We start from the raw sequence: 27,992 nt of genomic DNA, 5'->3' as shown, positions 1-27,992 counted from the left end.
AAGCTAAACAAATGTGAGCTTATTTCTTAAAAATTGGTGGCCAGAGAAAAAGCCCTGCCCGTGCCTTCGTCGTCTTTCCTCGCCTGGTCCTGTTCCTCTTGGCTCCCAGTTATGAAATGACTTGGGGCAGTAACAATGCTTAGAATATAGTGAATGGTTCCTTTTTGCCAAGTCTTGAACATACTTGACTGATACCATCGTTAGTTACTTCTTCAAGATGCAGAAATTGAGGGTCAGGCCTGTCACGGTTGAAGGGTAGATGGGAAAATGGAGAGCTGAAGGTTTAGCAACTGAGTTTGGGGCAGAAGCACAGGATGGACTAAAAAGACTCCCCAGCAACTAAATTTAAAAATAGAGAAGGATTTCAACTCTCTCCACATCCATAACCACACACCTCATGTGACGGCACCACAAGCCTCAGCTCATTCCAAAAAAAGAGAATAGTGAGGACAAGGGGGAGTCCCCACGCTGATGGCAGAACACAAGAACCCCTTGGACAATTCATGTCATCAGGCCAGGAGGCCCTGAGCCCCTTCTGTAGCTCCCCAGCTGGCCCCTGCAGCCTGTTGAAACTGCACCTTGAAATCAGCTTAACTTCGCCAAGTTGGGTTGTGAACTCGTTGAATGCACCCCAGCAGACAGCTCAGTGCTGGAGGTGTGTGCCCGATGAAAGCCAAGAGGACATTTTTCAGAGCCCTAAGTTTATTCATCGGAACTTTAATAAAACAATATGTCCATGGCCTGGGGCAGGTATAATTTTCATAATTTATGGGTCTCTGAGACAGGAAGAGAGCTCAGGGTTTTATTGTGTTTTGCACGATAAACGGCATTCCAATTGTCTACATGACGTTCCTTAAGGACTGTTGTCTGGCAGGAACACAGGCCTTCTGGAGCCCACCTGGGCCTCAAGGCCCGAGGCAAGGGGTAATTATGAATACATCTGTATCTGTTAAGCAGGAGATGATTGAAAAACTCCCTCGTTTCCTTCTGTCATTAGAAGACACTTCCTATGCAGACACCTATATTAACATTTAACTGTTGCAAGGTTGGAAGCCTCCCTGCTCCCTTCCTCCCCTGCCTTTTCCCTTGGGTCTACCCTCTTTCTTTCCCGTACCTGAAGAGACTAGGTAACCAGTCTCCCAACTGGCTTTTCTCTCACTGGGCTTCGGGAAGGAAGGAGTGAGTGGCTTCAGACTCTGAACAGAAGATCCACCAAGGACAAAGCAAGAGAAGAGCTCCAGGTGATGCTCTACTTGGAGTCAGTATTCTAGAAAGCCTTCAGAGTTATAGAGGTCAAGTGGCCTTAGGAAATCATTACAAAAGCTATTGCTTCTGAGCTGCATTATCATTTACAATCTTGAAAAACAATCAAAATAGGTTGATATAATCAGTCTCCTTTTATAGATAAGAAACCCCTGAGGCTCAAGAGAGACTAAGTCACTCATCCAAGGCCACACAGCTGATAAGTGGTAGGCCTTCCCCCACAGCCTGTGTACTGAATGCTAAGGGCCTACTCTTAACTTTCAAACACTCCCCAAATAGCACCTCTCCTAGGATCCCCGCACCCACCCCCCAACCATGTGCTTCTACAGAAGTCAATAGGATAGGTAGTATCTAAACAAGATTACATAGACTGGTTGAGATTGGACTGGAACCTGGGTCTAAGCATCACTTCACAACATCCCATATAAAATACTGAGGCCCCCTCAAACAGATCTCAGGAAGGATGCTGCGTCACCACACGACATGGTAACAACCCTCCCAACACTGCTCTTGGCCAGCCTTTCTCATTTCCTCTGCAATCAAAAGACGAATTGCTTCCCCAACCTGTGGAATTACTTGGTCTGTGGTGGCCAGAGGCAAGAATCTTAACAGGGTGAGGGGGGAGTTTAAGTTGCCCCAGATAATTCAGAAGTGTGGTCTGGTGGCTTTGTGGGTGGGTGGGGCTGCCGCGGCTGTGTGCAGAGAGATGCATACACATGATTTAAGGGCGCAGGCCCCCTCGCTGGGTTTCCAGGGGCAAAGCACAAAGAAGGCACAGACCAAGGAGCCACAGTTGCCCGGGTGGATGCAGAAGGCAGCAGGGCTGGGGACCCCCATGTTTCTAAGCAGAGCTCCTCCCAACCCGAGGCCACTGCTTGACGAGTTTCCAGGCAATGCTCCAGCCAGCCCTGGATTACCAAGGCTCTCTGAGGTGCCGGATCTAATCGGATTAAAGAACTAGTGTCCATCCAGGTGGAGCCGTTTCCCAGAGTGGGCACAGCCAGGGCCTTGGGGCTCTCTGAGAAGTGGCTGCCACTTCCGCAGACCCCTCCCCTTAGGACCGTGTGTGGAGAAGAGGAGCTGAGCCTTATGGTCCCACTGCCCGGGTCCCTGCTCTGCCACCTTCTCTCTTGTGACCTTGGGAGGGTCACTGCCCTTCTAATGACACTTGGTGGGTTTGACGGTGATTGTGCGCAGCACTAATGTTGTTGCTCATTATCTTAGAGGCAGAAACATGGTTCATAGAAGAGTAGAGAGTATAAGAACTCGGTCTTCTCTCCCCTTAGCCTCAGTGTCTCCTCCATCTGTAGCCTAGACACATGGATCACATAGGCAAGAAATCAGACAGTGGCTCACAGTGTTTTCAGAAACTTGGTTGTTATTTGAAAATGAAGAGGCTTCCAAAGCCAGATCTAAAACTTCTCATGAAAAACAAAAAGCACTGACTGCTCTGGGCCCCCCATCGCCTGTGGCAGCAGATGGCTGGAGCTGAAAGGCAACTAATTACACTTTGCAAACTGGGCAGGATCCCCTCACTCTCGCACAGCATCCCCCCACCCATTTCACTGTCCAAATCCCCTGCACTGAGTGCCAGTTGGCACTGATCATGGTGTTTGTACCTTGATGTCCCTTAGCCCAATCTTGCTTCTCTTTTTCACATCATCTTCCTGGCTCTCCATTCCTAATGCCAGCTGGTGTCAAGTCTGACTGGCCTCCTTGGGCAGTTGAACCCAAGACAAGATGTCCCAACCCCCATCTAGAAGGCTTCCTAAGGATGCCTACCCTCCAGGCATGTCTCTCAGGCATAGGTGTCAGAGTCATAATGCCAGAAAGGATATCTGAGGTCATGGAAACTGGAGATTTTTCACCTAGGATTTGAAGGTGGAGGAGGGGGTAAAAGGAGCCCTTTGACACTGTAGGTAAATTTCTGTGTATTTTTGCTTTTTGTCTGAGAGACAGTTTCCAGCTTCTCTGAGGAGTATATGACCCACTATAGTGTTCAGAATCGCTGGTCCAATCCACCCACTTCCATCACATGGGTGAGATCCTGAGTGTATCTTGTCCAAGTCACACCACAGGTTAGCTGCAAAGCCAAGAAGAGGAGCCAGGCTTTCTGTCTCCCTAGGAAATTGTGGTTTCCAAGCACTTATGTACCAATCTATAGTGTCTTCTACCAAAAACTTCCCCACAGTGATAGCAACAGCAATGATGCTATCAGCACCACACCTCCCCACTCCGTCTCACCCTGCTCCTCTCTGGTCTTTACTGGGCTCCTTCCTGACACTCCTGCAACATGCAGTGTTGTGATGACCTCTTCCCACCTGTCTGTTCACAGCCTGTCTGTTCCCCCCAGCAGACGAGCTCTTGTTCTGAGGCTTCTTGTTCTCGACTTCAGCACCACCTGGCCTTTGTCATGGCGCACTTAGAAACTGTCCACTGTGGTAAAGCAGCAGGTCGCTTGCTGGTGACTGGCAGCACTCCAGAGTCCAGGCCTCTGTCCGCCCCCAGCCACACCCACTGCCCCAAGCTTGGGGATCAGCGTTTCCATACACACCACACCCCTTGGGAAGCTTCCAGTACAGCATCTGGCATGTGAGTAGCAGTCAATAAATATTTGTTAAATGTGTTAATTAATTAATGATATACCAAAAGGAGAGTCAAAGGGGAAGGGACAAGTGGCCTCAGGCTTTATTTCTGTCCCAAAGCCAGCCTTGTGAGAGGATGGAGGATTTCCACCTCATAACCAGGATGATGTGAACGACAGGACCAGCTTTTACCTCTGGTGGCTGACACTTGAGTATTTAAGGCCTGATGCCAACCAAGTGCTTTTGACCCATTTTTTTCATCCTCACTCTGTGCCTATACTTCTATTAGACCCATTTTACAGTTGAAGAAACTGAGGCTCTAGAAGGTGAAGTCATATGCCCAAGGTTACACAGGCTTGACTCCAGAGCCCCTGCTTTCCTACCTGTGCTCCCATCCCTGGACACTGGGAAGAGGGTGTCTGGTCAGTGGATTATGGGGATGTTTGATGTGTGGGAAGAGGCCTGAGCCCTGGCTACATGCTGTAGGATCATTTGTGGAATGCAAAGGTCTTTGGGGCCAGTAGCTTGCAAAACTGAATCTGGCAAATTCCCAGTCCTCTGCTCCCTTCATCACTTGCCTGTGACAGAACATCCCCAAGGAAGGAAAAAGGAAGTCAGTTTAGGAACTTAAGCTATTGGGTTCTCCTGGCCCTTCTAGAAGAGGTATGGTTACCAAAAGCATTTATTAAGGGTCAGTACTAAATATACACCACTCAAACCAGGCCAGCTGAGAACTATTACTCATCAGATTCAAGGGGAAAATCAAGGTGGTACTTAATTTTTTTTTAAATAACATGAATGTTGCCAAAAAAAAAAAAGAAAGAAAATATAACGGGGAAAAACTCACCCCCCGCCCCATTCCCAGTGTCAATTTAACATTTTGCTGTATACCATTCATTCATTCAACAAACAGTGAGTGTTTACTATGTGCTAGGGACTATCCTTCCATCTTTAAAGTCATACATGGGATGACACTGCATAAAGCTGTTCCTGCAAAATGCTTTCTTCACTCAACACACACCTGGACTCTCTATCATACCTCCACCACTCCACTTTCTGATTTTTAATAGCTGATATTACATGTCGTTTTATTTTCTGCCTCACCACCTCCTCTTCAACCTTCCCTTTCATATGCACTGCTCTCCACACCAACCACCCAACCTTAACTAAACCACACTCGACACACTCTCTGCTCATCCTGCCCAAGGAGGCCAGTGGTTAAAAACAGGAGCCTCATGGGCCCATGAGTGTGTGTGTGTGATGGGGCAAACTGGGTGGCAGGGCTGTGCACAGGGCAATCCTATGGGAAACACAGCAAAGTCCTCTCTCTTCAGAAGAACTGCCAAGTGGAGCATCTCTCACATAGTGCAGAATCCTAGATGGCACAGCGTTCACCCTACAGATGGCCATGAAAATAAACTGAAGGGTAATGTGAAAGGCAATCGTCTTTAAGATACACAACTTTCACTGACAGCTCCAGGTCTGTACTAGAGACCTGTATTCCACAATGACAGCCATTTATCCAGTCTTTTCTTGCCACTGCCCTTAAAACCGTCCAGCTCCTCCTTCTGCTGGCTTCCAAACAATAGAGCATGGAAAGGGAAAAACAGTAGCTCTGCAGCGAGAGACCTAGCAGATGCCACTTGACCGAGTCATCAAGGTTAAACATCACCAGTTACAGTCACATTGATGTCATATACTCTCTGAAATCACACGAAGAGAAGGCCTGTCACCTCTCCTATTCGTCCCCAAATTCATAAACTCTGTCAAATCATGAGAAAACAGCAGAAAAACTCAAATTAAGGGAGACTGTATGAGATACCTGATAGGTACTCTTCAAAATGTCAAGGCCATAAAAAGAAGGAAAGAGTAAGAAATTTTCACATACTAGGAAAAACAGGAGACATGTAACATGGTAGAAAAACTGATGAAATCTGAATAAAGAGTATTACCAGTTCAGTTCAGTCGCTCAGTCGTGTCCGACTCTTTGCGACCCCATGAACCGCAGTACACCAGGCCTCCCTGTCCATCATCAACTCCTGGAGTTCACTCAAACTCACGTCCATCGAGTCCATGATGCCATCCAGCCATCTCATCCTCTGTCGTCCCCTTCTCCTCCTGCCCCCAATCCCTCCCAGCATCAGAGTCTTTTCCAGCGAGTCAACTCTTCACATGAGGTGGCCAAAGTACTGGAGTTTCAGCTTTAGCATCAGTCCTTCCAAAGAACACTCAGGGCTGATCTCCTTCAGAATGGACTGGTTGGATCTCCTTGCAGTCCAAGGGACTCTCAAGAGTCTTCTCCAACACCACAGTTCTAAAGCATCAATTCTTCGGCGCTCAGCTTTCTTCACAGTCCAACTCTCACGTCCATACATGACCACTGGAAAAACCATAGCCTTGACTAGACGGACCTTTGTTGGCAAAGTAATGTCTCTGCTTTTCAATATGCTATCTAGGTTGGTCATAACTTTCCTATACCAATGTTAATTTCCTAGTTTTGATAAATTACCATGATTTATGTAAGATGTTAACATTAGAGGAAGCTGGGTGAAGAATACAGGAATTCTCTGTACTATCTTTGTAACTCTTTTGTAAATCTAAAATTATTTCAAAATACAAAGTTTTTTCTAAAAATAGAGTTGTCATATACCCATCAATCCCACTCCTGGGCATATATCCCCCAAAAAATATAATACAAAAAGATACGTGCATCCCTATATTCATAGCAGCATTATTCACAAGAGCCAAGACATGGAAACAACCTAAATGTCCAATCAACGGATGAATGAATAAAGAAGATGTGGTGCATATATACAGTGGACTGACTACTCAGCCATAAAAGAGAATGAGATAATGCCACTTACAACAACACAGGTGAGCCTAGAGATCATCATACTAAGTGAGGTAAGTCAGAAAAAAGACAAATACCGGGTGATACCACTTAAATGTTTAATCTTAAATACGACACAAATGAACTTATCTACAAAACAGAAACACACTCACAGACATAAAAAACAGACTTGTAACAGTCAAGGGGGAAGGAGGGGATGGACTGGGAGTTGGGATTAGCGGATGCATACTGTTATATATAGAATGGATAAATAACAAGGTCCTACTGAATAGCACAGGGAACTATAACATCCTGTGATAAACCATAATGGAAAAGAATATGAAAAAGAGTATGTATGTATGTATGTATGTATAACTGAATCACTTTGCTGTAGAGCAGAAATTAATACAACATTGTAAATCAACTTATTTCAATAAAATTAATTTTTAAAAAATAAAGTTTTAAAAAGGAATATGTACTTTTAAATCTTCAGTTTCTTCCCACTTAATTTAGAATGAAAATCAAACTCCTTACCAAAGCCCACAAGATCCTACCTAATCCAGCCCTCCCACCCTTATCTTGTTGTCTCTCAACCCCAAGAAGCCGCTTCCTGCTCCTGAACCCCTGCACTGCCTCTTGCTTCTGCTAAAATATTCTTCCATGGCTCACCTGTCTCTTCTCTCAGCTGAACTGTCACCTCCTCGGAGAGGACTTCCTGGGCTGTCTCTTGTCCTGGTTTTCTCCTTCACTGCGCTTAATTTGCAATTATACACATATGTGTTCATGTACTTATTGCTATCTGTCTTCCCCCCGTCAAGAGTAGTTTTATTCACTGCTGTATCTGCAGGTCTAAACAGTTCTTGGCATACTGATTATCATTTTTCCCTTTTTACAAAGGAACCCATCTTCTATTGATGGACATTTAAGTTACTTCCAAAGTTTTGCTCTCATAGCTAATGAGGCAGACACCTTGATATCAATTCCCTGTTCTTGTTTGGATTTCTTCCAGGGTTCAGGCAGAAGTAACTGTTACAGCTGCATGGATAAGCCCTAAGGAGTGTAATCAAATTATGTTGACCCCAGTCTCCTAGCTAGTGAATTGTTCATGAATGAACAAGTAATACAGAAATGACCAATAGGATGGGAGGGGAAATCTAGGAAGTTTCTTCATTGTTAAAATGACAAACGAAGAAGAAAGGAAAATACGGTAGTGTCTTATGACACTGAAATAGCAGCCTTCTTGGTACCATGAACAGAGGTGGCCTGAGGATAAAGGCCAGAAATTGGAAGGCAGAGAGAAAACAGGGAAAAAACCTGGGTCCTTTTTGACATCACTGAGCAGCCTAATTAGCCAGTCCTGAAGTCATTCTACCTGAAGTTTTATCTAAGTGAATAAAATTTTCATACTCATATATGTATATGAAGTATATATACATATATTGTGGCCATGCAGCATGTGGGATCTTAGTTTCCTAACCAGGGATCAAACCCACACCCCTGCATTGGAAGCTAGGAGGGGTTTTTTGTTTGCTTTTATTTTTTAAACTTTTTATTTTGTATTGGGGTATAGCCGATTAACAAACAATGCTGTAATGGTTTCAGGTGAACAGCAAAGACTCACCATACATACACATGTATTCATTCTCCCCCAAGCTCTCCTCCAATCCAGGCTGCCACACAACGTTGGGAAGCTCAGAGTTTTAACCACTGGATCACCAAGGAAGTCCCACTTTCATATAATTGAAGCCAGTCTGAGCTGGGTAATTTTTGTGATTTGCTGTCAAAGGCATCCTTGCTAATAGAGCTTGTAGATTTTCTACTTCTTTACAAGGCTGGTGCTTAGACATATCATAGGCTTCGGAGGGGCTATAAGAAGTCAACTGTAACTTCCAACTGTGTAAGTACAAGAAGTCACCATTTTCAGCTCTTCCTGGGGTTTCCTTGGAACTAATGCCACAGGGTCATAACTTAAATGGGCCAGTGACTGTTTTATAGCCATGTCCATCCAGCTGCACACAATTGTTGCAGCATTCAGAGTTTGGCTATCAGATTGCCCACAGGTAGTGGCTATTTCCAACCCCAGGTAAAGAAATGTAGGAGGAGCTCAAGCGTTTTTCAAAGTGTGTCCTATTCATTTGTTTAACATCCTCGCTTTATTCAAGATGGGGGTACCCTCAGAGCTCCTAAAATCTTCCAGAGTATATTACATGGATTGTTGTCTCTAATTCATGTTTTCCTCGTAATTCCAGGAAGGAGGGGGGAAGTCAGATCTTAAATAAGTCTCGAAATAGAAACAGTTTTTTTTCCCCCCATCCCGCTAAAGCTACCCAGCCCGGACAAGTCTCTCTCATGCGGACTTTCAGACTGGCGCACAGCCAAAAATGTGAGCAGGAATTTGGCCCATTGTTACTTTAAATATCCTGTGTCGCAGGCCATCTAGGAATGCCTAAGTATGGGAATTTTCCTTCTGAGGTCGGGGGGGGTGTAGATATAAATAACTCGTTTGTTAGATCCTGTCTCCATCCTGCCTCTCCTAGCTTCAGTGGCCATGAATAAGCCAGCCTTGTAAATAACCATCACCGGTCACCTGAGTGGTACAGGCCAGGAGCGTAATGCATTAGGTGCATTTTTTTCCCTCCCTCTCTAACAATAATTTCTACTTGCCAGAAGAGCTGGGGAGTAGCTATTTCCAAGGTTGTCCCAGACTCCTCTTGAAAATGCAGTCTGGGAGATCATGGTTGCGCTTGACCCATCCTGGCCATTCTATCCTCCTGCTGAAGTTTGGAGAGCTCATTTTCCCAGTAGGTTGAATAAGAAGAGAATTTTATTCCTGCCCTCACAACTCACTTCCCTCCAAAAAAGGATCTGCTGGAGTTAGCCTCTCACATCTGTCACAGATGAACTGGTGGAGGCTGTGTTTAGCTGCCTCTCCCCTTCCAGCTTTAACTTCCCCCAGTTGCTCTGGCCTTGGGATTATAAATAACCCACACTGGCTGGCAGACAGCACCTAGCCCAAGACCCAGGGGGCTCCTCACTTCTTTCCTCGGGCAGCGCTCAGACGCGCAGTGTGCCTGGAGGGTGACTGCAGGGTACGACCTCACAGCCTACCCCCCCAGACCCTCCTCAGCCTACCCAGCCTCGTCTCCCTCACTCTTTCTCTTTCTGTGCTTAGAAGCCTGTTGGAGCAGTGGGCCTGAGGTCCCCATGTTCTCACAGGGTAGCACTGGTTATCTGTCAGAACCATGACACAGCACAGATATAAACACCAGAGGACCTGGATTCCAATCCCGCCTGGACCACACGCTGGCTGTGGGAACAGACAAGTCACCAAGTCTCCCTAAGCCTGCATTTCCCCATCTGAAAAATGGGCATGATAAAAATCTGTCTTACGTGGACTCTTGTAAGGGGTCAGTGACAGTCTGTGTGACCAGCATTTACCATGAGGAAGAATTCAGTAAATGAAAGAAGGCAGAACAAAGAGGGAAAGGAGGAGAGGGAGAGAAAAAGGGATGGGGGAAGAAGAAAGAGAAGCAGAGGGAATCACAGACACAGAGCTTCGGGAAGAGACAGGCAGAGCCCAGAACCAGAGAGAAACACAGGGAGCTAGAGTCCAGGAGTCCTGAGGGGAGACGTGGGGCAGAGGGGCTTCCTCTCCTAGTGGGTCCCTAAATCACTGCCTGGGCCTTATGCTGGGAGCTGAGCTTAATGTTCACCTCAGATTCCCCACCACCTTAAGGGTAATGATTGTGCCACAGTCCTAACAGGGTCCTCTCACACAGCAAGCGGAGTGCCAACAGAGGAGGGGGCAGTGCCTGGCGAATGGCCCTGCCCCAGGACTCTGCCGTCCCCTGCGGTGACCAAGGGCCATACACGTGCAGGCACAGGCCTGGGCTCCAGGGCTAGTCACCCGCAACACTGTCATGGTTCTCACAAGTGCAGAGTGAAAGACAGATGAAGACCCCGTCTGAGAGAAATGGTCAACATCACTTCAAAGAGTAAAAAGTGCTTCTGGGAAAAGAAATCGGGAGACCTGGTGGAGAATGACCCAGAGAGTAGTCAGGGAAGGCCTCACTGAGGAAGGCATGTTTGAGCTGAAACCCAGTGAGAAATCTAAGAACTGAGCCTCAAGATAAATGGTCTTCACTCACTGGCCGTCCCAGGACCTGGGCCTGACATGCAAGCGCACACACGCGCACACATACACACACACACACACCACAAAGGGAAGTCAAAGAGATACCTGCAGAACCTGATCCACACACACACACCACGAAGAAAAGTCAAAGAAATCTGCAGGAACTGCCCAAATAAAACAGGCCGGAGATGAACTAGACAGCCAGTTCTTCACAATTTAGTCACCACCCACCCCCAAGGCAGGAGAGGCTGCCAGCCCTCAGGGTCACCCTCCGTGGTGAGGAGGGGGCCACAGACAAATGGCCCAGATAGAAATTTCTCCACTGCATGCTATTTTCCTTCCTAATGCTAGCCCCTTCGCTCACTGAATCACCCAGGCTTCCTCTGACAGCTGCAGGGGTTTGGGGAGACTCACACTTTCTAGCCCCACAGACCCCCAACCCACCTCCACCTTGCCCCAAGGCCAACAGGACTATAATCTACAGACCAAAAAAAAAAAAAAAAATGCTTAGGGGTGGGGGCCCAAGGGAAGCCAGGGAAAGAGTTCAAGGCAAGATGCCTCCCCTTGACCCTGAGCACAAGTTGAGTTGAAATTGCTCTCTTCAGGTCAAAGCTGCCAAAACAAAATGAAAGGTGTAAAAGCAAAGTGAGAAGGTCACAGGGGATGGGTCTCTCTCTCTCTCTCTCTGGAACCCTGGGGTGGTGGATGGTGTGAAAAGGACTTGACTGAAGAGCACTTTCCAATCATTTCAATGACAGATGCTCCTCAAAGGTAACAAAAGAGTGTGGGAAGGGCGGATATGGGACGTTTTGCAGACAGTGTCCTCCTTCAGTAAACATGTATTTTTACACATATGAAGCAAGCCAAAGCCTTGACTTTCTCTCCCTACCTGCTCTTCCTGCAGCTTTCCCCATCTCAGTAAATATTTAATTTACCCAATAGCTCCGGCCAAAAATCTTAGGCTCGGTCTTGGCGTCTCTCTTGATTTCCCACCCCGTATCTGATGCTCCAGCAGCAAATCATATTGGTTTATATTCAAATATACCCAGAATCTGGTCTGTTGTCACCGCCTCCAGCACCCCCCCCCCCCACCACCCAAGCCACCTATCATCTCTTTCCTCTGAATTGCTGCAGCGGCTTCCGTCGCTCCTGTGGCCTCTCTAGTCCACTGACCCTTTGTGTAGTGGCCAGAGGGAACTGACTGAGGAGACTCACCAGCTGGGTGGCCTCGGACAGGTGATTCCACTGCTCTGCACTTCAGTCTGCCTCTAAACAAGACAGAAAATAATCAGACCTGCCTCATGAGACTGCTGTGAAGAGTAAATGAAATAAGAGTGTCTGGCACACAGTAAGGCTTAGTAGTACGATCTATCATTTCCCTCATCATGCTGTATGGTAACTAGTTTTCTAAGAGTCATCTCTTTCCGCTACACTGGGTATTACGGGAAGTCATGGAACGTACCTACCACCCAGCACAAAGCCAGAAGTCAGTCCTCTGCTCAGATCCTCCCTGGTGGCTTCCCGTTCATTAAAACAGTATCTAAAAGCCTCACTCTGGCCCTGAAGGCTTCACATGATCTGTCCCTGACTGTATCTGCTCCAACACCCCTCCCTTATTCACTTCCTTCCTGCCACATGGCCTTCCTTCACAATAAGCATGCTCTGCCTCAGGGCGTTTGCACTTGCCGGTCCCTTGTCCAAAAAGCCTTTTGCCCAGACATCTATATAGCTCATTCCCTCACATTATTCAGGTCCTGGCCTAATTATCACCTCCTCAGAAAGGCCTCAGCAGACCTCCCTGCCCAAAATAGTCCTCCCTTCAATCTCCTGCCTCCCCTTAGCCTATTTTGTATTTCACCACTACCTGCTCTTGTATTACATATGCATACGTTGTTCCCTTGTTTGTCTTCTCTCTTGCCCACTAGACTGTAAGCTCTATGAGGACAAGGAGGGTGTCCTTTTCACCACTATATTCCAAACGCCCAGGAAAGTGCCTGGCTCATGGCAGGAACTTGATAAAAACATGCTGGATGGATGGATGAATGACTGAATGAATACATGAACTGACTGAGCACTGAAGCACCCTAACACTGTGACAGGCACTTTACACACTGCACATCCTTTTGTTCAGTCGTCAAATCATTGTATTACTAAGTGGAGCTTCCATTTTAAAGCCAAAGGTAACTTGGCCGAGCACTGAACGTTCCACAGCAGGGTGAGCCCCAAGCAGAAGGGGCCCCAGATGCTGCTCCCCCTGCCGATGCTCACTCTTGCTTGGTGTTCCTGGCCTACTGGACCTTCCAGGTCAACTGAGACATTTTTTTCTCCACGCAGCCTCTTCTGCCCAGGTGGGCCAGGCGCCCCTCTGGCACCCGGGCGAGTCTGCCTGGCTTCCTATTCAATAGTCTTACTTCCAACAGTTGGGTGGCCTTGGGCAGGTGACTTCACTCCTCTGTACTTCAGTTCCTGCATCCAAAAAGTGCAGGAAAAAAAAAAAGTTCCAGCCCCATGAGACTGTTGTGAAGATTAGACGAAATAAGTAATGATCTCCAAAAATTGTCTGGCATATACGTCCTAATACCATGTTCCATCTGTGTTTTTGCTTGCCATTCTGTGTTGTAATTGGTTATTTAATATGCCATCATCTCCTCCTACTAGTTGGACGTTACTGGAAGGCGTGAAGCCTCTCTGACACCCAGCACAGTGCACAGCACATGGGAGGCTCATGATTACTGTTCGCTAAGTCAACAGCAGTAATAGTGAAAGCTTACATTTAGTTTGTCCCTTTTATGGGCCAGGCCAGGTGCCAAACACTTAAAATGGATTCATTCATTTGAGCCTCATAACAAACTCACACGGCACTATAAATGTTGCCATTTTACAGATTAGGAAACTGAGGCGTTCAGCAAATTGACATTCAAGTGATAAAGCTAGCATTCAACGTGGAAGGAAGGAAGGAAACCAAACTTGACCTTACTACTGACTTAGCCAACCCCAGGCTCCAGGGGATTAGTGTACATTTGTGTGTAAAAGAGAAGGAGAGAGCTAATAACCTTGCAAATCTCCCACCCAGTCCCCAGCCTCGCTCTGGCTCCAGCCTAAATAATATAACGGCAGCTAATTGTTTCCTGCTGCCCATATGCTATCGCTTTGGCAGCCAAGCACCCGGCTTGGGTGGGGGTGCAGAGCCAGAGGACTGTCACTGTTCACCTCTGGGTGAGGGTTGAGGGGCCGATGGGGACACAAGGCCCCTGGGACTCCTCGTATCGCTACTTCCCTCTACAACAAATTCCTGTGGAAGAATGTGTACACCAAAGCCACCTGATGAATAAATCATCCAGCCCGGAGGAGCCCCATCCAGAGAGCAGCCCCGATCCCTGACGGTTTCAAAATTGGGAAAGAGAGAAAAAAATTCCATCTCTGAACACCATGTTGGGGGAAGTTTCCACTTGCCCTGTGTTTCAACCCCCTTCGGGGACTGTCGGAAGCGCGCGCCTGAGCGCTGCCAGCACCCAGCACACAGAGCAGTTTGGACTTGTCCGAGGCTGGAAAGAAACTCTGATGGGTTGGTCTGGTCTTTCAAAAGTGGTCCTGCTAGCTTGGGAAACGGGTGCCAAGAAAAGGACGAAAGATACACAGTTTGAAAGCCACAGCGGGCTCACTGGGCGGAGGCAGGAAGGAGGGAGTAGTTGGTCCAAAGAATAAGCTTTACCACCCACTGACTGGGAAATCGGAACGAACTTCTGTCCTTCCTTTGTCTTGATTTTCTCATCTGTAAAGTGGGGATCATAATTTTCACCTTACACAGTTGTTAGGATTAAGAGGGACGGCGCCTGTAAAATGCCAAGGACAGAGGACAAGGTAGGGGCACTGTCATATGTTAGTTCATTTCCCCAGAGGGAGAGGCACGCCCAGCCAGGAGGTCCAGGGCCGAACTGAGGACCGCCACCCACACAAGGGGTCCCCGTTTCTGTTGCAAGCACACTGGTTCAGGCGCCATGGCTGTAAGGTACCTGCCGAGCCTACTTCTATGAGCACGTGCTTACTTTCAGAGGCCTTTAAGATTCGTAACACGTGTTTCACACATGCCTCCATACACTGAGCACAGCGCTCAGGGCTTCTCTTCAATAATTAATTCATCCAACAAATACTTACTGAGCACTGACTGCTTGTCAGGCCAGGATCTGGGATGAGCAAGACAGGCTTGAGGTTCACCCTTGGGAAGCCCAGCCACCTAGGTGGAGGGGGCGTGGTGCCAGTTCTACTGGTGAGTCTCCTGATTACAGGTAAAAGCAGAGATGATGTGGAATGAACAGACTATTGTTGAAATGAAGGAAAGGTAACACACTGAAGCACCCACGATGCTCTAGAAGATGAAGCACCTTGTAGTCCTGGGCTCTCAGAGCAGCTGGCAGAAAAGAAGGCCCCTCCATGCAGGCAAGACTGCTGGATTTTAAGACGCCAGGTGCCCCTCATATGGGGACTGCTGGAAGAGCCTGGATTTGAACACTGGTTTTTCTTGACTCCCAAGCTACTATTCCTTCCTCTGTGTCACATAGTATGTCCCCATCCCCTGAGGATTTCAGACCATCTGCAGAAAGTCTCACTGGAGGGAATTTAGGATCAAAGGTCAAGGGGCCTTGAGGGCCAAAACAGCACATCCAGTCTTGGTTTTTGAGCAGGACAAATGACAGGTTAGGAGCTGTATTTGACAGAGAAGCACTGTCTGGGGGAGGGAGGGAGGGGCAACAACCCCAGAAAGAATATAGTGTCAGTTCTCATAGCAGAGCCCTGGGCTCGCTCCAGCCCTACTGTCATCAGGCTGTGCTGCAGACCAACCTCAGAGAGGTGCAATCGAAGCCCCATGGCTGGTGCAAGGGATTCAAACTCACAGCCCAACTCCTGATCACTGCCTCGCCCTTCTCTGTGAGATGTCAGGACCTAGTGAAAAAGCTGTGGAAAAGGAGAGGCCGGAGGTCAATGGAAGAGACCTGCAGAGATATGTCCAGAAGTCTGTGCCTCCCCAAGCCTGCTCCAGGGCAACATCTCTGTCCCTGACAGCGGTTTCACCTTTCCACAATGCAAAGTCCCCTCCTGGAAAATCCAGCCCCTCCTCATGGTCTCTTGAAAGCGGACCCATTTGTCCCAATGTCCACTCCTTCTCCTGACCTCCCACTGCTCTTGCTGCCTCTGACGCCCCCCACCCCCACCTGACCTCACACTGGAAGCCAAGATCTGAAGCTGGATCTGTCATATTTTGGCTGCGCAACCAGGGCCTAGTTTCTGCTTCAGTTTCCTTGTCTGTCGTGAGGATGTCATAGACCTACCTCACTGGAATCCTGTAAGAACTAAATGAAAGGCGACAAGGAATATGCCCATGTTCTAAAGGTGAAAGGGGGACGTTTCTTTGTGACGAGACTCTTCCTTAATTGTGCCACATCGCCCCACTAGATCTTGAGATTATGAACCGAGGTTATCTGTTTGTCCTCTGAGGCAGACTCCACCCTGCACCCATCACCCTGAGGTCTCCGCTCAGGGCGTCTTGCTGGAGAAAGGTCCTGGGAACCAGAGGAGCCAGTGTGGCCAAGGGGCTGAGCTGCCTGGCTCCTCACCCCTGCCAACCCTTTCCTGAGTCTGCGTGGCCCTCTGGCTTCCCAGGCAGCTGCAGCCACACACAGTTCACCTCCTTCCCGTGTAACCCACTGCAGGATTAGCCAGCCAGGAGGTCATAAAATGCAAAGAGGAAGTGGGAGCATCCCACAATTGTAAGAACCCGGACTCCAAGGGAAGTAACCTGTCTGTTGGTCTGTCTGCTTCTGGGGAAGTGGGCCATAAATCCTGGTCTTAAGGGTTGGTGAAAGGATACGAGCTATTTATAAAAAAGAAAGAAAGAAAAGTCTGGGGCTTTTGAACTCTTTAAATAGGCAATAGCCTTCTCACAGGTAATTGGGGTTTTGGTAGCAAGGGCTCAAATTGCTTCAGCAAACAAAGCTGCTAGCACCCAGCTGGGAGAGGGAGGTGAGGAGTGTGCGCTGGGAGCCCCTACAAGCCCAGCCCGTCCTCCTGTTCTGCTTGCATCCCTGACCCGGGCTGGTCACTGAGCACACACAGGTCACCTCTTGCCCAGGCTGTTCCCTTCCTTCAAAGAGTAGGAGAGGCAGCTATGTGAGTGATGGTAAGTGTTCCACCAGGTCTGCATCAAATGCTGTTTCATCTACCTTGAATAGTCTCCTCTCTGGTTCTTAAATGTCACCGCCTCCAAGAATCCGTCCCTGACCATACTGGCATCTTTCATCATGTTAGTTGGTTTTATTTTCTTCAAGGAACTTTTGGCCATTTGTGAGCTGGGCTTTATGCCCAAATCCCTCCCAGATCCTTAGCGCTAGCGCCCTGCTTGGCATGTGGAAAGCACTCCCTTGAATATCTGTTGCATGGATGAATAATTTAACACAAGAACCACACAGAGGAGGGACCTTGACTATGTTGTGAGGGCCGGAAGGTGAGACTGGACCAGGGAAAGTGTCAGAGAGAAGGTGGCATATGAGAGTACCCCGTGGGAAGAGCAGCCCCCAGGACTGCGGGCCAGGGGACGCTTATATGTCTTAGTGCCTGGTATGTTTCAGAGAGCAGGAGTAACATGGGGCAGCCAGAGTACATGGGCAGGAGGTAAGGCTGGAGAGAAGGGCTCAAGCAGGTTACAAAAGCTCTGAAGCTGAGCTACAAATACCTTTGATTGGAAAAAACTGCATTTCACCAGGTGTTTTCAGGAAGGAAGGGAAGGATGGAGAGTGACAACACACAGGGCACTTTTAGAGAAGTGACACTGTCCTGTACGATACTGTGACTGTGGCTGTATGTCTTTATGCATGTGTGCTAAGTCGCTTTGGTTGTGTCTCACTCTGCTTGACCCTATGGACCGTAGCCTGCCAGGTTACTCTGTTCATGAGATTCTCCAGGCAAGAATCCTGGAGGGGGTTGCCATGCCCTCTTCCAGGGGATCTTCCCAAACCAGGGATTGAACCTATGTCTCTTAAGTCTCCTGCGTTGGCAGGCAGGTTCTTCACCACAAGCGCCACTTGGGGAAGCCCCGTATGCCATTATATATTTGTATAACAGAGTGAACCCTAATGTAAACTATGGACTTTAGCTAATAATAATGTATCAATATTGGTTCATCAATTGTAACAAATGCACCACACTAATATAAAATGTGAATAATAGGAAAAATTGGGGGGAGGTAGGGGTAACATGTGAACTCTGTAGTTTCTGCTCATTTATCTGTATACCTAAAACTTCTTTTAAAAAATGAAGTCTTGGGATTTCCTGGTAGTCCAGTGACTAAGACTCTGAGCTCCCAAAGCAGGGAGCCTGAGTTCAATTCCTGGTCAGGGAACTAGATTCCACATGCTGCAACTAAGACCCACCACAGTTAAATAAATAAATATTAAAAAAAATAATAAAGTCTTTTAAGTGAAAAAAAGAAAACAACATACCAAGTGTCCACCAATTGTAACAGAACAAATCAGTCATAAAAATTATGTCCTGGTTGAGAACAATCTCTAAGAGAAAGGTAAGTCTTAACCAGTGAGGATGGCATGACCCCACTCTTGTGACTCCTTATGGCTGGATTTTGGCTGGACATCTGGGGTGATATCCAAGGCCAGGTGGCATCCTCACTGTTGCCAGGGAGATGCGTAGAGACTTTTCATTATACACTCTGGCATTTACAATTTTTGTACCACTTAGCACTTGGATAAGTAACACCTATCCAAAGAAGACATAAATTTAAAAATTTATTTGTAAATTTAAAACCTTTTGTCCTTCAGGTCTAGCTTACATAAGCACAGAGGAAAAGAAAGCAAAACACATTAGCACAGTTCCTGTCTTTCAGGAGTTGACGGTCCCCCAGCATCTCTGCCTAACACTTTTTACACTTGTGACTATGAGTTATGCTTAAGTATTTGCTATGATTCATCCTCCCCATTAAAGGGTCAACTCCTTAAAGGTATGGGTATTATCTGTCATATATATTGTTCTATCTCTGGTGCCTGCTAAAAAGATCTTTTAATAACTATGACATATTGACAGCTTAAATTCAGTCTCTTCCACAAAGCCTGCCTGCTTGCCCCCATGGAAATCTCTCTTGAATGTTAATGTCTTTCTAGTTTTTTCTTTGATTCATTCAACAAATACTTATCGTGTGCCTATCGTGTCAGACACTTCGCAGTTCTATCTTGCAGTACAATCTTTTGCTCTTATTTCTTTTCCCCTCCATGTGACTGCTGACTAAGTGCAAGGATTATATATTATCTTTGTATCTCCTTGTACAATCTAGAACTATTCACATAGTACATGCCCAGTGAGTGAATTCACTCAACCCATGCTCTAAACGAGTCAAGTAAACAACTGACATGGAAGTGGCCACTGATTTTCCATCTGATCCTCATGGAAAGCCACAGAGACCAGCACCATTTTGCAAATGAGGAAACTGAGGCTAGAGACATGCAAAGATTTGCTTGGGGTTCCACAACCAGTAAAAAGCAGAGTCCAGGTTTTAACCCAGACTGACCTATCCTGGGAAACTGGTATAATGTAGGGCAAGAACCATGTTACCCTTCTGTATAGGAGAGTCAGACCTCATCTCTGAGATGGCCTTGAGGGCCACAGAATGGGAAATGGCTCTGCTGATTTCACAGTTAAGTCTGACTGTTGACCCTGGCAGGGATGAATTTTAAAAGGGTCACTTTAATGACATTCACTGAATGGCAATGGTTTGGTCTAAAGCACCAGAGAAGGGCCAGGCCAAGGCCCCCTAGCATTCAAGTGATAATCCTACCAGATAATCCAGAACCCCTCCCGGCCTACAGAGACGCAGCAGATGTGGACCAGGCTATAGTCAGAGCATCAGGACTCTGTGAGCCCGAGGCATGGAACCCCTCACAGCCTGGTCAGGAGTAAGCACACAGAAGCAAATGCCATAGAGAAATATGAGTGAGGCATTGGTTTAGTGGTTAGGACCATGGGATAAAGCTAAATCCCTCACCTCAATGTCTAATTAAATGAAAACCAGGGGGCTTTTTTGTTGCTTTTTTTTTTTTTAAGCCAACAAACAGAAATTTGCCAAGAACATCCAGAAAGCCTGGTGTGTAGGTCCACTTGCTGAGTATCACAGGGGACTCTTGGTCTCCACGTGCAGGTCCTGGGTGAAGCACCGAGCATCTTTCATCCCAGGCTACCCTACAGCCTGATGAGCAAGCTGCTCTCCCCATTTATAGATGAAGGAACAGGCTCCCACCAGAATCTCACAGGTGCAGAGTTGTGGAGCAGGTGCTCAAACAGTTCTGTCTCACCCCAACCACCAGCCTCAGACTCCTAGACTCGCCAAGGTGCTCCCTGGTCAGTCGCCATGCCAGTCACCATGTCTATCTCACTGAATCCTTGCAGCCACCCAAAGCCTAGTGTTGTTATGAGAGCCAGGGCAAGGGTAAGCTGAGTGCCTTTACCTTAACTAAAAACAGGATCAGTATTACTGATTTTTCCTTTTGCTTTAGGTTCCAATATGGTTCTGCATGACCCTTCCTTATTTAAATTTTTGACAATGTGCTCATTGTGGATTTTTGACACTGATTTTGACTCTCAAAAATTATCACATGAGATTATTATTTGTCTTGATCTCTGAGCTTTTGGCAGGGGTGGGGTGGGGGATGTGAGTCATCACTTAAATTCTGTTCTCAAGGCAAGTGCCACAGCCACCTCACCTTGGTCCTGGCCCTGAATTAAACCCACTTTACAGATGAGGAAACTGGTACATGGGGGAGGGGTTATTTGTCTTGTTACAGAGCTGAGATGTTAATTGCTGGAGCGGAAATTAGACCCAAGCAGTGCATGGTCTTCAACTACTGCACTCAGTTCTTGGGGATCTGGGTCTTGTAATCAGAATACTTTTACCTCCCCTTTGATTCTCTCATTCTTCTGCAGTTTTTAGGCATCGGACTGCCCTCTCCATACCCTTCAATTCCCCCTCACCCTCACTCCAATATGGGCCTTCCTCACCCAAGGACCATGCCACAAACCCCATCTGTCTTTCCACACCATCCCCCACCCTGGAACGTTTCCTGACTTCCTGAGTCTCCCAAACGGATGTGGCTTCTCCATCCTCTGTACCAAAGGCCCTCTGTGTATCTTCACCACGGCACGTACTCTGCCCTTTCCCGCAGTAGGTCATCTCTTACTCATCTTCCCTGATGACCTCTGTTATCATCAGCTCCCCGAGGTGGGAGCTGCAGGAGGAAGCACGTTTCATCCACTCATGTTTAAATGCTCTCAGGACCTCCGGCTTTCCTCATAATAAACACTTCGGAAAAAAATTTTTAAATACCATGTTAATGACGGTCATGAGCGCAGGCTGACTGCCTTCAAATCCTGACTGCTGCTCACGAGCTGTGTGACTTGGGCTGTTTCCTCAAGTGCAAAGAGGAGGTAATACTGGCAGCTTAATGTACATTTCTAGTACACTTCTTGACTCACAGGACATTGTCACAGGATGTTAGCTGCCATTAGTACGGGCTCAATAGAGGCAGCAACTGTGATTAGGTACACAAATGCTGGTCATTTACAGGATGGCTCAGGGAGGCAGGAGACAGAAGATTAGTCAAGTAGGTGCTAAATAAGAGTGTGGCTCTGAGGAAAGAGGGAAGGATACAAGGCACATACTGGGGGTAAATGGACACAAGGAAGGCAGAGGGTATGCCAGGGTGAGCTGAAGGTATTGCTGGCGGGTGGTGTTTGGGGGCACCCAGTGGCTCCTGGAACCTGCTGACACCATTTCTGCATTATGAAAACTGCAGGCCAACCCCTCCTGACTAAATGGTGCTGGAGTTTCAGACACGCAGTACCAGGAAGCCCTGAACGGATAGTTAACTAAACAACACAGAGAAAGGCATGGGGATGGGGGGCATCTCCTCACGGCTGGGAGACACGGAAACTTCCAGCTTCTTCACAGACGAAAGAGCCCGTGGGAAAACAGGCTGCATCCTCCTCTTCCAGCCCGGGAAGTGCTAGTTTCTTTTCACAGGGTGAGGCTGGGGGAGGGGTCCTGAGGGAGACCAACGGCAGAGCTATGGGGCTGCTCCCCCTCCACAGGCTGGGGCATTTGGTCAAGTGGCCGGAAGGAAGGTCCATTAGAAGGCCATAAAGGGGGCGAGCCTCCTGACCCAAGGGTCTCTGGTCATGTTGTGGCCAAAGGGCCAGGCTCAGGGTGAACAAAGGGACCTTCCTTGGTAGGAAGCCGCCCAGAGGCTCAATCAATTGCCTCATTCTCTCCTGCCTCTCGCTGGGCCAGTGGCCCCTCGGCTCACTGAGCTGCAGGCTCCTTCCTCACCACAGAACCAGGGGTGGGGGTGGGGGGCTCCTAATAGATAAGGGGACAGCTCCCAACTATGGAAGACTCTGGAAATAAAAGGAGTTACCTCCCAGAGGTGACGGGGTGACTTGAGGGGGGCCAAAAGGCTGGCTCCATTTGGTGCCTGAAATTCCCACCCTTAACTACTGCTGGGGGTCCCAGGCCCTGGGAGGTGTCATTATCACCTACTGGCATCTTAAGTAAGTTTTAATGTTCTGGGAGGGGCCGTGGAGGTCAGGCTGGGAGCCGAGGCTGTAAGGGAGGCCCAAGGAAGGGGCTCCAGACTGAATCTCCCTGGGGGGTGGTGAGAAAGGAAGGAGGTCTTAGGCTGAAGGGGACTCCGAGGAGTTGTGAGGACAAACGCTGCCTATTTCAGATTCCTGAGCACATCCTGTCTCCACGAGACTTCCTTAGGTTCTTTGTGCCTGGGCTTCTCAGCCAAGATATCCCAGCAGAACTCCTGAAAATCCGCTCATGGTAAACCACCACCTCCCTGACTTGGGTCCACAGCCCCAGACTTCTGACAAACAAAATAAAACACATGCAGTTTCTCTTGAGCTATGCAGAGCCCGGGAAGGGACATGACCACGGGATGCAATGTGCCCAGTGCTGTGCTTAGTTGCTCAGTCATGTCCGGCTCTTTGCCACCCCATGGACTGTAGCCCATCAGGCTCCTCTGTCCATGGGATTCTCCAGGCAAGAGTACTGCAGTGGGTTGCCATGCCCTCCTCCAGGGGATCTTCCCAACCCAGAGATCAAATCCAGGTCTCCTGCATTACAGGCGGATTCTTTACCATCTGAGCCACCAGGGAAGCCCTCAGCGTGTCCAAGGCAGGCACTATACACACCTGACTATGACATGAAAATTGCTGACATTTTATTCCTGCCAAACTGGTTTTCTGTGCCCGATGGGTATCAGGCTGGGTCTCCCCTGAGAAGAGGCCCAACTAGAGGGCCCTTTCCGAATAGCCTGTGGGAAGGATGAGGCTGGTGGGTCTTGAGTGATCAGTGTTGCCATTAGTCACTCAGCAGGTAGGGATCTAGACCACCTTGAGCAACAATGACATTCTGGCTGTGGTACCAAATAGCTGTGTGACCCTGGGCAAGTGACTTGATCACTCTGGGCCTCTGTTTCCTTTGCTGGAAAATGGGACTGATCATAGCAACTACCTCATAACATTTCTGAGAGGACAAATGCTTCCTGCTTTTTGGAGATCAACATACCTTCTGGTCTAGGAAGCCCAGCAAGCCCTAGGTTATCTGCCAGCCTGCCATGGCAGCCTGCTCTGTTCTTCCAGCTTGGACCTCGGGCTCTCTGACGTTGTCTAGGTCCTCAGCACTCTGAGCCATTCCACTCAGCACCCATTGTACCAGCTTCCCGGAAAATCTTCTCTTTGGGTAACTCTTTCCAGTTTTAACTTTTAACTTAACACCAGCCCTTTCTAAATCGGGCTCCTGATTTAACCCCCTGCAACAGCTCTTCTTTCCTTTCACAGCACTTGGCCCCATCCATCATCAGACACCAATTTGGGTGATCTCATTGTTGAAGGCCAGCTCCTCCCAGCAGGCTGCAGACTCTCAGAAGGCAGAGGCCCTTATTCACTGTGTGGTCCCAGTGCCTAGCACATAGCTAGTGCTCAAATAAATCTTGGCTGAATGGAAGAAAAAAAAAAAAATGAGATGACGCAAGTGAAAAATATCCAGCACAGTTCCAGACCGTTAACAGCATCAGCCACTGTGGCCGCTGCTCTGTGCTGTGTCTCAAGACCCTTCAGGGGGAAAAATGAAGGAGATGGGCCACTCCCTGCAAGATGATTACAGAGCAGCCAGGATGACATGACTGGCATCAACAGGGAACAATAAGGGACAGTATTGAATTAAATGTTCCATGGTGGGGTGAAACTGCCTCAGAAGCTCAGAGGAAAAAAAAAGGAGATAATGAGAGCAGAGAAAAACCATATCAGAAAAAGAAAGAATCAAAGCTGAGGGGAAAGTGAAATTGGAATAGCAAGAGAGAGAGAGTAGGGTAGAATTCCAGGTGGGAGGAAGGTCATCCTTGTACCAGCTACCATTTTCCACTAGAAGGAGCAGCAATAATCATTATCATCATCATTTCCAACGGACCAGGTATTATATCAAGACTTTTTTTAAATTATTTTGTTTAATCTTCAAAACAACCCTAAGAAAGTTCTTTTATTCTCATCATTTTAGAGAACATCTCTCCCCACATACATGCTGACCATCTGAGAGGGAAGGAAGTTAAGGCTAGGAGAGTGTTCTGTAATCTGCATGGGAGCTCACAGTTAGCAAGCATAGGACCTGAGACTTCCACTCAGACCACTTCCAGACTGAGTGAGACTGGAGGAAGGCTGGGCAGCAGCATTTACAGTGGATGTGACCTTAAACCTTGAGTGGGGATGATACACTGAAAGCTGACAGGGACGGCAGACTTGGTCCAGTCTATCAATGGTACAGAAGGGAGAGAGAATGTTGCAGAGTTGACAGGCTGAGTCCATGAGCAGGGGTGGCCATGGCGGACATAAAGAGGAAGGGGTGGGTGAATGTAGGAGAGATTTTAAAGAAGGATTAGTCAGGGCCTGGAAGCTGACTAGCTATAAGTGTTGGATGTCAAAATGTATTGTTTAAAGAGAACTCTGCCGTTTGAAGGCGTAATATGGCTCCATCTCCCATCTTTTCAACTTAGGGAGTTTCTTTTGACAATCTGCACCAGAGTTCAGGAACCACTTATTTTCTCCAGCATTTTAGAGAGATCTTTCCCTGGGTCCAGCGATGTTACCAGTACTGGCTCTCAACACACCTCAGCTGCTAGAGAACATTTCTTCCCACTTCCATGTTTAGCAACATCATGTTGGCTGCTTCGAAGTATTTACACCGTGGCAACTGGAAAATGCTACAAATCAGTGTTTCTATTTCCACAGGGAGCTGGTTATTAAACATTTAAAAGCACAAGTGTGCCTGGATCCAACTGAAATGTCTTCCACTGAACATCAGGAGTATTTTCTCCCTTCCGCCTGTAAATAAAGGGTAAATATTATGCCTGAGTAGACTCATAAAAGGGTTCAGTGGAACCCCATGTGAGCAAGGTAATGGCAGCAGCTACCATTCCTTAAAGACCACGTCTGTGCCAGAATCTGGAGTAAGACTGCTGTGTGTATCGTCTCATTTAATCATCCCACAGTGCGGTAAGGTAGGCCCTACTGCCACATCCCCCTCACAGATGAGACACCAAGGCTCAGACAGATCAAGGTCACTTGTTCACAGTTACCCATGGAGTAAATGACAGGGCTGGGATTCAATCTGGGTGTGTCTGTCCCCACATCCCTGGCAACTGACATGGAGGCTGTTTCTCTCCAGGAGATGTTCATAGCCTCCTCTCCTGACTAGTCCCTCTTTTCCTAGCAGTACTGACCTCTACCTCGGCGAGCCAGTTCTCATTTGTAAACACCAGAAACCAATTCTGGTTGTTTTGGCAGGAGAGGGATTTATTTAGATGTTATGAGGTAGCTCACAAAATTGCCAGAAACAATTGCTTGGAAAACAAGCAGGAATCCAGGTAGACCAGTCATCCACCAGGTGAGGACACCAATGCTCTTACTACATCAATGGACAGTTTGCTGCTATTGGAAAATGGATGCAGCTGCCACTACCTGGGATGAATCCTCTTTTCCAGCTTCTCTGCATTGCCTGTTCTGGATCCCAAGCCCCAGTGGGAACATGGGATTGGCAGCACATCACTCACTTGGCCCCACCCTCACCTCCGGGAGGTGGAGCGGGCTTCTGGAGTAGAAGGCAGATCCTACCATCAGGATTCTTACAATGCAGGATTCCATAGGAGGGGGTTCAGATGCTGGGTAGCCACAGGGAGCTCTATCACTTTTACACACTGCTGCTGCTAAGTCGCTTCAGTTGTGTCCGACTCTGTGCGACCCTAGAGACAGCAGCCCACCAGGCTCCCCCATCCCTGGGATTCTCCAGGCAAGAACACTGGAGTGAGTTGCCATTTCCTTCTCCAGTGCATGAAAGTGAAAAGTGAAAGTGAAGTCGCTCAGTCGTGTCCGACTCCTAGTGACCCCGATTTCCCCCAATTTCTCGACTACATATGACTTCTCTGTGCTTCTCGGAGATGTATGGAATATCACTCATCACTTTTCTTATTTTGATTCATATATTTCTTTCCTCACCATAAATTAAGACGCATTTAATTACAAATTATGGGAAAACACAACTCAAACTGTAAGGAGGATATATAGGCTAATGTAGCTAAAAATGTCATGGAGTATTTGCCTTCAGGTGAGGTTTGATCCAGCATTTCAAGTGACATCATGAAGGACTTCACATCTTTCTGTCTCTGCTCTGCCTCCACAGTGTCACCTTCACCCTCCCATAGTAGCCAAATGGTCAACACAGTTTCAAACCATATGTCTTTATATCTCCCATTCTAGAAGAAGGAAGAGGGTCTTCCTAGTGGTTCCTACACAGGTTGAGATTGCTTCTACACTTCTGGCTGAACTAAGGACACATGCCCTTCTCCAAACAATGACCATGGTCATGGGATAGGATACACTGATTCAGACCAATCAGGATCTATGGCCACTGGACGGTACCATTCCTCCCTAGAGCAGTACCACTGTCAGTGCCCAGTTGGGTTATTTGAAGTGTCATCTGTCTCCCAGGAATCTCTGAGGGCTTAGTGTCCTCAAATGCACTTTTAATCTAAAGGTGATGGTGTGAGTCAGCAAGGTGGGTGTGGGGGCGGGGGTATCAGTGCTGGTTTTGAACAATGCCCCTCTCTGAAAATTCCTACTTACTGAGCATGACTCATTCTGTCTTTTTAGAACAGGCTTCCAGTTTCCTTTGGGTATCTGGAGCTTCATAGCACAGGTTTTGAGGGAAAATATGGTAATGATAATAGAGAGAGAGAGGGAGAGCAGGGGTAGGGTGGGGATGTACAGGAGAGGAAATTTATGAACATCAGTAGCTCCTCTTTTTTCCTCCAGTTCAAATGCTCTTAAAATAGAGATCTCCAAACAATCTCAAAGTCACTCAAACCAGGCCCTCATTTCAGGATTGTTGTTTAGTTGCTAAGTCATGTCTGACTCTTTGAGACCCTATAGACTGCAGCACGCCAGGCTTCTCTGTTCTTCCCTGTCTCTCGGAGTTTGCTCAAACTCATGTCCATTGAGTCAGTGATGTCGTTCAACCATCTCATCCTCTGTTGTCCCTTTCTCCTCTTGACCTTGATTGCTCCTGGCATCAGAATCTTTTCCAGTGAGTCGGCTCTTAGCATCAGGTGGCCAAAGTATTGGTGCTTCAGCTTGAAGCATCAGTCCTTCCAATGAATATTCAGGACTGATTACCTTTAGGAGTAACTGGTTTGATCTCCTTGTAGTCCAGGGGACTCTCAAGAGTCTTCTTCAACAATGCAGTTTGAAAGCATCAATTCTTCACCACATAGCCTTCTTTATGGTCCAGCTCTCACATCCATATATGACTACTGGAAAAACCATAGCTTTGACTAGACAGACCTTTGTTGGCAAAGTGCTCTCTGCTTTTTTATACTCTGTCTAGGTTTGTCATAGCTTTTCTTCCAAGGAGCAAGGGTCTTTTAATTTCATGGCTGCAGTCACCATCTGCAATGATTTTGAAGCCCAAGAAAATAAAGTCTGTCACTGTTTCCATTGTTTCCCCATCTATTTGCCAAGTAATGGGACCTTATGTCATGATCTTAAGTTTTCTGAATGTTGAGTTTTAAGCCAG

The 27,992-nt window shown here is 47.5% G+C and overlaps 1 protein-coding gene across 1 annotated transcript in view; it reads right to left on the bottom strand.

The window, feature by feature from the left end:
- Window positions 1-23,675, bottom strand: part of LOC133251412 (uncharacterized) — a 391,267-nt gene extending 367,592 nt beyond the window's left edge. The window contains exon 1 of the transcript XR_009737610.1: window positions 23,439-23,675. The gene's annotated coding sequence lies outside the window, so the exon portion shown is untranslated. The remainder of the gene's footprint in view (window positions 1-23,438) is intronic.
- Between the last annotated feature and the right edge of the window lie 4,317 nt (window positions 23,676-27,992).

This window comes from Bos javanicus, chromosome 7, assembly GCF_032452875.1.
Source record: "Bos javanicus breed banteng chromosome 7, ARS-OSU_banteng_1.0, whole genome shotgun sequence".
In the NCBI taxonomy this organism is placed as follows: Eukaryota; Metazoa; Chordata; class Mammalia; order Artiodactyla; family Bovidae; genus Bos; species Bos javanicus.
The sequence above is the reverse complement of the archived record's forward strand: the minus strand, read 5'-3'. Positions and strand labels throughout refer to the sequence as shown.